Source organism: Manacus vitellinus, unplaced genomic scaffold (assembly GCF_001715985.3).
Source record: "Manacus vitellinus isolate BGI_N305 unplaced genomic scaffold, ASM171598v3 scaffold_53_pilon, whole genome shotgun sequence".
NCBI classification, from domain to species: Eukaryota; Metazoa; Chordata; class Aves; order Passeriformes; family Pipridae; genus Manacus; species Manacus vitellinus.
Window position 1 is genome coordinate 4,287,059 of NW_021940637.1, and position 12,198 is coordinate 4,299,256.

A 12,198-nucleotide genomic window follows, 5' to 3' on the forward strand; every position below is an offset into this window, starting at 1 on the left:
TTTTTAAAAAAATTAACAAATAAAATTCAAAAGACCTTCTAAGGAGGCCAAATGTATTTCAAGATCTTGCCCAGCTCACCTCTCAGCTTCTCCTTTAATATTTGGCTAAGTGTGTCTTCAGGCTTATCAAAATATAGCTGAGTATTACTGCAACATTTGCAGATGTTCTGTCTGCATCATTTACCAATATATCAGTACATGTTCCTCTGGAATACTCCAAAAGTACCTCCATACCAAGCTAACCCATCTGACTGAAATCCTACTTGATGTGAATACCAGTGGATGGGCCCTTTAAGAGAATCCCACTTAGTGACTTGAAATTGTGGCTTAAAATCTCCTGAAAACCTGAAGACCTTAATCATAACTGTGGCTGTTGTCTTTATGCATAAGTTATGACTACACTCTGATTTTTCGTGTAGATCAATTCCCCTATTTTAGGAGGAAAATATTCTTCCACTCATTTCAGCACACAAACAAGTTTTAAGTGCATGTGGAATACTAATATTTCCATCCTTAACCTTCTGTAGTATTGCCAGGCATGGATCAAGGGATCCTGTTTCTGAGACAGTAACAGAAACTAAGTGCCTGAAGGTCACAGGAAACATTTCAATTTCTTTTGCTAGAAAAAGCAGCAAAAAAAATTTCTGTTCCCACCAAAGACTGCATGCTGAGGCTGACTGTACTTGCATTATAGGATCATTATTATTTCCATTAAATTATTATATTTTTGCAGACTTGCCAATGGTGCCCACCATTAGACAAATATTTCATGACAGAAAATCCACGCAGCTTTTGCAAACAAAACGAACACATTCTGCATAATAATAAAAAATTTTAAAGGCCTTTAGAATCACTCACTCATAAATTCTAGTTTCAAAGGGAAAACAGTGATGGTAAGGCCAAAGAATTGGCAAAGGCCAGAAAAAACCAAACACCCAACAAACCTAAACCCCAAAAAAACCCCAACAACCTAATAAAAAAATTAAAACAGACTTGCTACTAGCATATAAATTCTAGTGATATATTTGAAAAGCCACTCATACTGACACTCCTGTTATTTGCTATTTTCAAGCACAAGGCTGAGAGTCTACAATAGAAATTGTTGCAGTCTCTGCTTCTTCATATATAACAAGTCTGTCTCTCTTTGAGCGTAACAGTGGAGAGAGGTCAAACAAATAAAATCTATCAATAACAAGATTGATAACAACATTGAGCAATATAATCTTAACTTCTACTTTAGAAATAAATTTGTGAAGAATTTTTGTCATGAAAGATAAATGCGTTTTGACTCAAAGTCAGTTTAGATTCACTCACATGAATTTCTTTTGGGCAGAAACAGTTATTTACTACATAAATATGTAATGCCTAACAAAACATTAAGATATCTAACCTACAATAAGAAAACTTGATTTTTCAGAGAAATAAAAAATTACATTAGCATTAATCTAAAGAAGCTTATATTTATACGGCTGTTATTCTTTTCCTGAGTCATCTCATCAATTTACTTTAATACAACGCTGATCATCACGTGGATGCACAGTCCAGTTCAGAAATTAAGATATTCAAGGAAGCTCAGAGGTATCTCAAAAGCAAAGATAGTGGTCATTCTCAATCATCTCTGCTTCCACGGATCCTTGGGCTAGCTGAAGGAAAAACAATTGGACTCTCATCCTCCTTAGGGCTTTAGTTCACTGGAGGGTAACTCCATGAGCACTGTAATATTGAGACTAAATAAATGACAGTTGCATCCTACACAATCACACAAAGAGGATCTGATATTATGTAATTTAAAGACAAAGTGCACAATGGCCTACATATCATTTGACATTTCAAGAAATGGACCTGACAAGTCACAGTCATATGCCAAGTATAATGGTGGTGGAGTAATCAACCAGGTATTACTCTAACAAATGCCAAAGAGTATTTCAGTTTAGCTCCATCTTCCCCAATTCATAATGCCATTCTGAGAAGAAATAAAAATTACTTAAACATGCACTCAAAAATGTACTTCCAATTAAAATTAAATGTAAACACAGTCACCAGTATAATAATGTCTATTATGGAGTTAACATCCTTCGTAGATTTAAACTAGAGCACTGAATTTGTTGAGAAACACAAATCAATCAGTCTAAATCAATTCAGAAACACAAATCAAGGTCAATCAAAATTCAGAATTTAGCAAATTAAATTACTTGTTCATTTATGGTTAACATCCTTAGGTTAATCTTAAGGCTGCATAAGCTTCACCTAGTATTATGCTTGAGACATAATAATTTGCCTTGACATTTAGAATAGCTCTTACATAAAATTTTGGATTTGTTTTTAAATAAAAAGCAAGATGAGAGAATAAACAATGCTGATAATATACTCCTCTTTCCCAGAGGAGTTGTAATCTTGGATCAAAGGCCTGCAGTTTTATTCTCTTTGCCTCAGTATTGTATTTCCAAAGTTGTTCCAATTAAACTCTTTTTTCTTTCTATTTAAAACTATTAACTATATTTATTAAAACCAGTAAATGTATTTTTCTGCCTTTTTTCTATATATTCGACCAATAAAAATACAAAAGAAAGCTGTTAAGTACATTAATTTCCTTAACTGTAAAATGTGTTAACTGCTTAAATATTCTTTTTTTTTCATTATTATTTAAACTATCATAGGTAAAATAAACTGGCCAAAACTGACACTACTGTATAAGGTCAGTGCTGTGTTCATATAACGATCAAGAGATGAAATTATTGTAATAAATGAGTTTCAGTACAACAATATCATGAAGCAAGTCTAACCTACTAGAGAGAGTTTAATTCTCAGAAACAGCTGCATAACAACCACACTTCTCTGAACAGTAAAAAATTAAGGGCATCGACAAGACTCCAGCTGTGCTAATGAATTCTTCCTTCCACAGCTACAGAGATTATCAGAATACCTCAGGACTTTTTAAAGAACATCAGCCTTCTTATGTCTCCATCCTAAGAAATTGAGTCTGACACATATCATTTGTGTTATTATTCATTTATCGTTTTTCTAGTTTTACAGACATATTAAATTAAAATACTCAGCAGGAAAACTCAAGATAAATGAAAATATAAAATCAAATTACAGAATAATATCTACCACCTCAAAAGCCATTTATATGATGATTCAAAGGGAAGATGAGTTTGGGTTAGATGAAATTAAATAGAAACTGCAATAAATCCATGCTCTTCAGTACAGACTGAACTGCCTTGCTCAGCAACGTGCTCTATGAACTAGTTAAGCTGTATAATGCACTATTCTGTTTTGATCACTAAAATTTGTCCACTGGGGGAGTGGGGCTACTCAAACCCAACATACTGGTAAAGACATCTCCAACAATAAATTGATTCTTCAGCCTGTTAAATGCTATAAAAATCTACCAAATAGACTGGGGAAGTGAAATAAGGATGTCATCACAAACATCCGTTAATCACCAAAGCCTCCAAACATCCCTGAAACTTCATTGGAAATTATAAAGCATGTGAAACTGCTCATAACAACAGTAGCAGCAAAATAATGCAGACACGCAGTTCCAGCTGCTTCCCGAGCACTGGGAGCACACACACCTCCTGATACACAGAACATGCTGGGCACACACCCCCCGAGAGCATGTGAGGTCAATCACTCCATCCTGCTAATGAGAGCAGGTGAGCACACAGAGAAATACCCAGGCTCTGCATGTCCTCTGCAAGAAACCATACAAGAAACCATATCCATTCCATGCCACAATACTTACTACAGTCAACTAAATATTAATGTTCTAGTTGAACATATGTGTTCCCTTTCTAAAGATGGCAACCACACATTAGCTAACTCTCACTTTCTGATTATCTGTTCCTTTGTTGCCTCTTCCACCTTGTGCATTCCACAGTGCTTTATTCGGGCTGTCCTTTGTATTTTGAAGTCTCTCTTTTCTCCTCTTTTGGGTAATCTCCTACCCTACTGTGTTACTTCTGTACTTTGCAAGTTGACATCACGGACCTCTAAAGTCTTAGTGCACCATGATTCAAGCCAAATTCACTTCATTGGCAAGAAGAGACAAAACAATGCACCTGAAAAAAGTAAAACTAGAAAGGAATGGAAAAGGAGGAGAAAAAAAAGGACAGCATTTCTGTAACATTTTGCAAAATTATTCCTTGGAATTTCACCCTGATGCAAGTGGAAGTACACTGAGATTATCTGCTTTGCTGTGGCTGCAGGTTAACTTGAACCTGTGCTGCGTGCACATTTAGTGAGAGCAGGCTGGCACCAGCTGCCTCCAGCACTGGAATTGTTCATATTGGAAATAACTGCAGTGCTCTGATTTCCAAGGAGAGGCTCCTTTGTCCACAAAGGCTGATTTTAGCAGGAAAGTCTTAAATCTATATTCCTTTAAACACACACTTTTCAAGGTGCTGATTTTACTAATTTCTCAAGTCAAATCAAAGAGTCAAAAAACTAAAAATTAAAAAGAAGCTATCTTAGACATACAATCTCTACTAAAATTCATAACATGAGCTCCTTATAAAATTTTTCAAAGTCTACCTTTCAGTCATTCCCACAAAACATCAGCACTGTCTCACAGGAAAAGAAGGAAACAGCTTCTCTGTATCTACACATTGTAGGGGTGGTCAGTGTTTGTAATGCTACGAGACATATACAAAATCTGTCATACGGTCAGTAACCATGAGAGTCATTCATACACCTCTGAGATGTACACACAAATAAGGGTGATGAGTCCTAGTGCTCTCTCAGGCAGGGCAGTCCCAAAACGCACCTGCATCCCAACGTGACCTTCAGAAGCCCTAGCATCAGTGTAGCACTTGAACAGCTTGAGAGCCATATGCAGCTAAAGAATCAAAGGTCAGTCACATCTTACCTATTACTAGAAATAGATTGTAAGGTCCTTGAGAGTAAACACTTTGTGTTTGCCCAATGCCTAGTACAACAAAATCCCTGTCAATGAATTGGACTCAGAAGTGCTACTGCTGTATGGAGTAGCTCGTGCAAAGCTAGTGTTTGTTTCAGTGTAATAAAGATTAAAATATGGATGTAACAGAACATTAGTACAATAAGCTCAATCTACAAGGTGGTATCTATTTCACATCTTTCTCCAAGAGCTGATAATCCTATTTATCTTTTCTCCCCTTTTCTGCAGTGTAGACTAGGAGTTCGGCAATGTTTTTGGGTTGCAAATAACCAATTACCAAGACTGAACAGAAAATACATGTTGTTTTTATATATACCACTAAAGCTGCATCTTTCAAGGGCTAATATCTGGGATAACACAGCATGACGATACTCCTTAAAGAAGAACTGATGGGCAATAAAACAGATTTTACTTAGTTTGTGTGAACAGGTCCTAATCTGGTGAAGTGGTTCTACTAATATATGGAGAGGATAAAGAAAAGAAAAAAGAGCGGAAAAAGTTTAAAATGGACACACATTTTAAGGGAGTTGCTGTGTTATCACTCTGTGGCTTAATATAATTTCACTTTATCTTCTCACTTGCTGCCTTAGCAAAATGGTAATAAGAGGCATCACTATTACAAACTCCAGTATCATCCACTTAAGACAGCAGAGGTATCACTAAGAAATAAAACTCAGATTTTGTCAGCAGTCCTGCAGACTCCCACCACTTGTAATCAGAAAGAACTTATACCATCTAAAAGGGTGTTGGGAGCTTAATACGTGTGAGCCAGCTATGGGATGTTAACACAGGCATGAAACGCACCAGCTGGGAGTTGTGTGCTTTGACAGTCTCACACAAATCATAGAATTGCTTGGTTTGGAAGGGACCTTAAAGGTCCTCTAGTTGCAAGCCCCCACCATAGACAGGGACGACACCCACTAGATCAGGTTGCCCAGGACCTAATCCAACCTGGTCTTGAACACTCCAGGGCAAGGGCATCCAAACACCTGAGGCTTGCACAACAAAGATGAAGTTTCATATTTAAATACATGAATAACTTAAATGTTGACAAACTCAAAGTAATTTGATCATTCAGTGAACTGTTGGTTCCATTCATCATGTAACGAGATTGACATCCATTAATAATCATAATTAATAATAGTCATTGCAGCAGCAAGCCATCCGATAATGAGGTTTTATAGGTAATGATCTCTCTAGCATTCTTAGGTGTATTATCTAGCATTCTTAGGTGTATTACTAAGAGCCACAGGTATAAACAAAAGCCATTAATATCACAAACTTCATATTTTAGTAACTGCAGTGAACAAGAAACATGGCAGCATCACCTTGCCTCAGACAACTCTCTAAAGGTACCCATGGTAGTCCCTGCCTGGCCTCTGCTAAAATTTTACACATGTAAAAGGCTCTTTTCACTGGTCATCCCCTCCCTTGCAAAGAATAACTCTATTTTTTAATGAGCCTCCCAATTTAATGCGGCTCCTGCAATTTGTCCCCTGCTTCAAATGAAGTCACAGTAAAGTAGTAAATACACCATTTTCATGTATTGAATTTTTGCATGTGCATATTGCATGGAAATCCAGAACTTTCCCACTGAGGACATATTTATTCACACTTGGAAAAAAGAAACTAGAAGTTATTTTTTATGTCTCTCTGCTGTTAGGATTTATTCTCAGTAAGAATTTGCTTAGTGATAGGGAACAAAAGGTTTACCAAAACTATCAGGATGTACATAGGCATTACTTACTCTCAAGTGAAATCCAGCAAATCAGAATTATTAATGGATCTCAACCTCCCTACATGACGAATGAAACCAACAGTTCACTGGATGCTCAAATTACTTTGAGTTTGTCAGCATATAAGTTATCTACGTATATAAATATGAAACTTTTAATCTTTGTTGTGCATAAAACAAATATACTACAGTATAAAGCAGTTGTAAAGAGAAAGTTAAAGTCCATTTTCTTCTTAATTTTTATTTTTAATTTTGTTCTGTCTGCCAGTGCCTGAGCTTTCTTACTAGAAAAAGATGCTTAACATGAAAAACGTTCAGTTCTGAGAGCACTCTTGAAAGATGTAGGTATACTAATTTCCTCGATTATTTCTTTAGATCTATTTTTAATCACAGTTTTAGAATAATAAGACTACCATTATACAGTATCAAGAAATATTTCAGTGTGATTCTAAATTATGTAGCAGCAAGAAAATCTATATTTATAACTGATTTGTGTGCTTAGTTATTTAAACTTGTATCATCCTTTAACATGAGACCTCAAATAAAAAGTGAGCTTCTCTTCTTGATCCTAATTATCAATACTTAGCTATTTATGCATGAATTCATACATGTACATACTCTACACATTTGTATGCTATTGATACAGACTTGCCCACTATTATCTGCCTCAAATCTCTTTGCAAAGGTTCTATGGCATGCAAGGAATTCTTTTTACCGTTGGCTATAATCTCTTTTCCTTTGAAGGCCCCAAGAGTAGAGATGGATTTAGATAAAACTTATTAATAGGACCACACAGAAGACGACCCATATAGCTCAAGCAAATTTTATTCCCTCTGGGAATTTCTAACCTTCAGTAGAGCAGTGATTACCCCGGGATCAGCACTGTGACAACAGTGAGCACAGACACACCAGAGCCAGCTCGAAACGAGGCAGAGCAAGTTCCTGAGAGCATGACCTGAGCTCTCTGCTCACTGCCCCAGCCATGGGACCCACACAACATCACAAACCCTTGCAAGTAATTTCATTCCTTCCTTGAACAGCAAACAACAAACTCATTGTCCCAAAGATAGTGCTACGACCTCATAATTAGAAACAACACTGTCCTGAGGAAAAAAAATCCCAATTATGCTACTGGCATCATCTGTAAAAAACATCCCACCGAAAGATGCCACACACTCAAACCACTGTTTTTGCCTTACACAAAGATGATTCCTTAAATCCCATCTGAACATTTTAGTGATATTGTTTCTATCGCAATGTAATGCCAGACAATATTTCCACATCACTATTGATTCCTATATTTTAAAGACAGCACATATTTTCTAGCTCTTTCATCCTCATATTTAATAACCAGTTTATAATTTAACATATTCTTTGACATTGTTTAAGTATTTAAAAATACATTCTTTTAATTTATCAGAATATAATTTTTTTTTACCAAATTCCCCTCCATTTTTTGGGATGTCTAGGTTTTGGTGGGTTTTCAGTAAACAGTTTTTGAAAACATACTGTGTTTAGGACTAATTCTAATATTTTGAAAACGGTATAAATAGCAGGACATCTACCCCCATGTACTATACTCTTTGATTATTAACAATATATTTTCTTCCACTGTTTGGATGTAAACAGATGCTCTTGAATTAAAAGTTGCGTGAAAATGTATTTAATTTTTCTCTCTCAATTCAGCAAAATCTCTAAAGCATCACCTATACAAATTCTCTTAAACCATGATCACACTAAAGTTTCTGAAACTGTAACATAAATCTACACCCTAACCAAAAAGAAGTATAGACCAGTACTGCTTAACTGCAGTAACATATCATCTGTGATACCAGCTTTCAAGTGCTACAGGCATACACATCTTTTAGAAACATTTGTTTCCTTTTCTATTACTTTTCTATAGCCATACCCAACTAAAATAATTTTGTAGGTTTCATAAAAAAGAATGTTTTAGCTTAAATGCAACTTCCAAAATCTAAATATAAAAATTAATTTTGTAAACATATTTCATTTTTCATATTTACTCCATTTCCAGTTGTGGAAATGGACTCAGTTAATTTTTTCATCTTATGCAGGCAGCAATATTAAAATCTGACATAAAAATTTATATCTCACTCTTGGTGAAGAAGAATATAGTTGTGTATTACTAATACTAAATACAAGCAACATTTCTGCTCTTAGCATCTGTCAGTGTAGAAACACAACTAAAACATTATTAAGTAGAATACCTTTTCTAATCTAATAAATAGGTAAACTCAATGCAAGAAGGAAACTGCTTTATTAACAAGATTCTCATAACTTCATCTAGGATAAATGTAAAAGATATGGTACTTACAGTGAATTCACAGAAATCAATGCTATCGAGACTTTTGCTTCTGTGTATTCTCCCTTTTATTCTTCTTAAAGAGGGCTTTCCCTGACTTACACTACAGGTAGCACCATTGGGATTTTCAGAAGATGGAGTTACCCTGCCAAACAAAAAGAGCCACGTATCAGACAAAGGATATACATTTTTATTGAACACCTTTGCTTAAGTAAAAAAATTACAAAGAAAAATACATTGCCATGCTATACACAGAAGGAATGCCACTCCAAGCTTCAGCTTTCAATCACTAAGTGCCAAAATGAGTCCACAAAAGTCTAGATCCCATCACGTCCAGATCACTTGCAGATTTTGTCAAAAACCTACTGTAGTTATCTTGTTTGTACAAAAGTGAGAAGAATCAGACAAAAGATAGATTACAGAATAATATATTTAACTTCTGAAAAATTAAAAGGAATATTTTTCTCTGCTACTTCAGTGGAAACTCGAGTTCTGTGATACGTGTTGATGGCTGTCAGTTAAATCACTTTGAGTGCTACTGGTACTTCAGCTGTTCTAGTAATGAGTAACAACAAACAGTGATGAAAATAATAGCATCTAGTAAAATTATAGGGGGAATATATTAAGGAACTACACTTTATAAGGGCTTTCATCACATTGAAACCTACACATAGTCCTAAGGGGAGTCAGTAACTAAAATATTTGGAGTAAGCAATCCATATTTCAAGGAGCTTGTTGGAAGTTGCTAATGAGGAGAATTAAGTGGGGTTAACAATTAACCAAGTGTATTAGGGTTTGTCAGGTCAATATCTGAAACGCAAAATAGTCTCTAGTCAGACTGACACCATGTTAGAAAAAGGAAAACTGTATTCCAGCAACTATATTCACTAAGAATTACCTACAAACATAAAATTCTGAATGTCCAGAATGACACTTGTTTCATATAATTTCTCAAGTGCAGCCATAAAAGACTTCAAAAACTGGCTTAACACTTGAAATACAAAATTCCAAGCACAAGATACAATAACCACATTCTGAATACACTTGTTTGATTAGTGAAACTCCTGAGGCTACACAGTGCCACAGTTAGGACAGCAGGTGGCTAGGGAGAAGAAGTTGCAATATCCAAAGGTGAAAATTAAAACAAATATTTTCAAATCTCTTATTCAATTTATAAAAATAAAAACTTTCATTTTTTTGTTGAACTGCTGTGACTACCAAATCAGTATTTCATTTTCAGATGTCTGATTTTTTGGGGTTTTTACACATGCACACTGACACACACAAACTGCTTGCTGTAAATTCTCTCGATAACATAGTGATTTGGTTTAGATGGTTTTTTCCCCTTGGGTTATTTTCCTGGAAACTGTAAACTGCAAGGATCAATAAAAATTTCTACCTGAAAACATAACCATAATATTGAGAAATTTTAATTACATTATAAACCTCCTGCTGAAACTCCACCAGGTTTTTTAGTATAATCATATATGGATTAAATTCTGAGAAATATGCCCTGGCTACTACAGTAACATATTGGTTCACACAACAGAAATATCAAAAACACAAGTTTCCCTGCTAAATGTCTTAAAGCATTATTAACAAGACAAATGTCCACAGAAAGACAACTCCTCAGACTCAACCTTGTTCCACAGACAGTGACATTTACAGTGATAGTACATTTCTATGGTATCACTGTCTTCTGTTGCTGAGCTCTCCAAACATCTCTGATGAAGTTAATGCAAATGTACCTAACTGTATATACTCTGTGCTCTGGTTGCCTTTTCCATTACTTATAATTTGGGTTAACTAATCTTCACATGCACCTCTGATGAATTAAATATATGGTACATTAGACTTCTTCCTTAGTAGAAGAGTTTAACAGCTCTAAGCTGCACTTAGCTTTTCCTTATTTTGAACTACATTTCAAACCACTTATTCTAGGGCCTTACCTACAAATGTACATTTCTTTAAGTTGCAGTTTTTTTAATGTTTTCTGATACTTAAGACTTAATGAAACAAAGAAAAAACAACAAACAAGTCAGAAGAACAGGCTAATCAAAGTTATAGAATTTTAACAAAGAACTACATTAATGGCCCTTATAATCTTCACCCTTCAAAGCTGCTTGAAAAAATGAACTTGTTGCTTCTGGAATCCAGCCATCATTTCATTCTGCTGGAGACTAAGTTATGGCTGTTACTTGTTAGCTTCTGAGATACAGAAAAATGTTTTTAAAGTTGCATTTAACTTTCAAAATATAATTTTGTGAGAAAAAATATCACAATTGAAAGATTCTCTTCAATCCTTTATAAAATCATTAATTCCTAGCTATCTTTACTAGAAAAAAAGTATTATTTAACCAACCAACAAAAAATTCAATCAATATCATTACTGGGAATCGGGAAGCTTTGCACTATATGTACACCAAAAGAAGGATCTGAGGTAAGATAATCATATTGACACTTCATGGGGTTTTGACTCTATGGTTGATGAGGAAACTTTGGGACAAGTGCAAACGAATGAAATATCAGCTACTCCAGTGCCTCAAATACTACTCCAGTTTTAGTGAAGTCAAGCAATAACAGCCCTGAGACAGACTCCGGGCAATTTCCCCCAGTCTTGGCAGAATGGCAGGTGCAGCAATGAAACTCTCAGGAATCCATTGCCAGCAACATTCGTGCAGTACTGCAACAGGAAATCTGTCAAACACTAGAGACTTCCACAATCAATACTCCTCAAAAGTTAAGACCATAGAGTTGCAAGATAAACCCAAGTGTCAGCTTCAGTGAGTCCAAATTCATCAGACAAGGTCCAAAGTGTTTTGAGATTGACTTGGAAATAAATTATTCAAAAATCTGAAAACCAGTTTTTTTAAATCCTTCTTACTTTTGAATCATGTTTTGTGTTCTCAAAGTATTCACTGTAATCTGAGAAACAAAGTTTATTCTTTTTAAATGAATACTGAAACTATAATGCAATACTCCATGGTTCTGGTATCTGAACCTTAAAAAATTATCAATGAAATTTACTATATTTGATTACCTCCTTCCTTCAAATTTTTACTTGTGTTGCTTAATACAAATTAATATAATATTAATAGCAAATTAAGAAGTGAATTGCAAAGTCATTGATTGTAATACATGCATGAGGAGTATAGAGGAATTATCATAGGTTAAAGTAGAAAGATTTGTAAGAGACCCCTTTAAAATATCTGCAGCCCA

At 35.1% G+C, this 12,198-nt stretch overlaps 1 protein-coding gene across 5 annotated transcripts in view; it reads right to left on the reverse strand.

The window, feature by feature from the left end:
• Nucleotides 1-9,135, reverse strand: part of TJP1 (tight junction protein 1) — a 153,655-nt gene extending 144,520 nt beyond the window's left edge. For 2 of the 5 annotated variants that reach the window (XM_029963125.1, XM_029963124.1), the window contains exon 1: nucleotides 8,992-9,119. The gene's annotated coding sequence lies outside the window, so the exon portion shown is untranslated. Of the gene's footprint in view, nucleotides 1-8,991 lie in introns of all 5 variants that reach the window. The other 3 variants (XM_029963122.1, XM_029963121.1, XM_029963123.1) reach the window with 2 other exon arrangements.
• Between the last annotated feature and the right edge of the window lie 3,063 nt (nucleotides 9,136-12,198).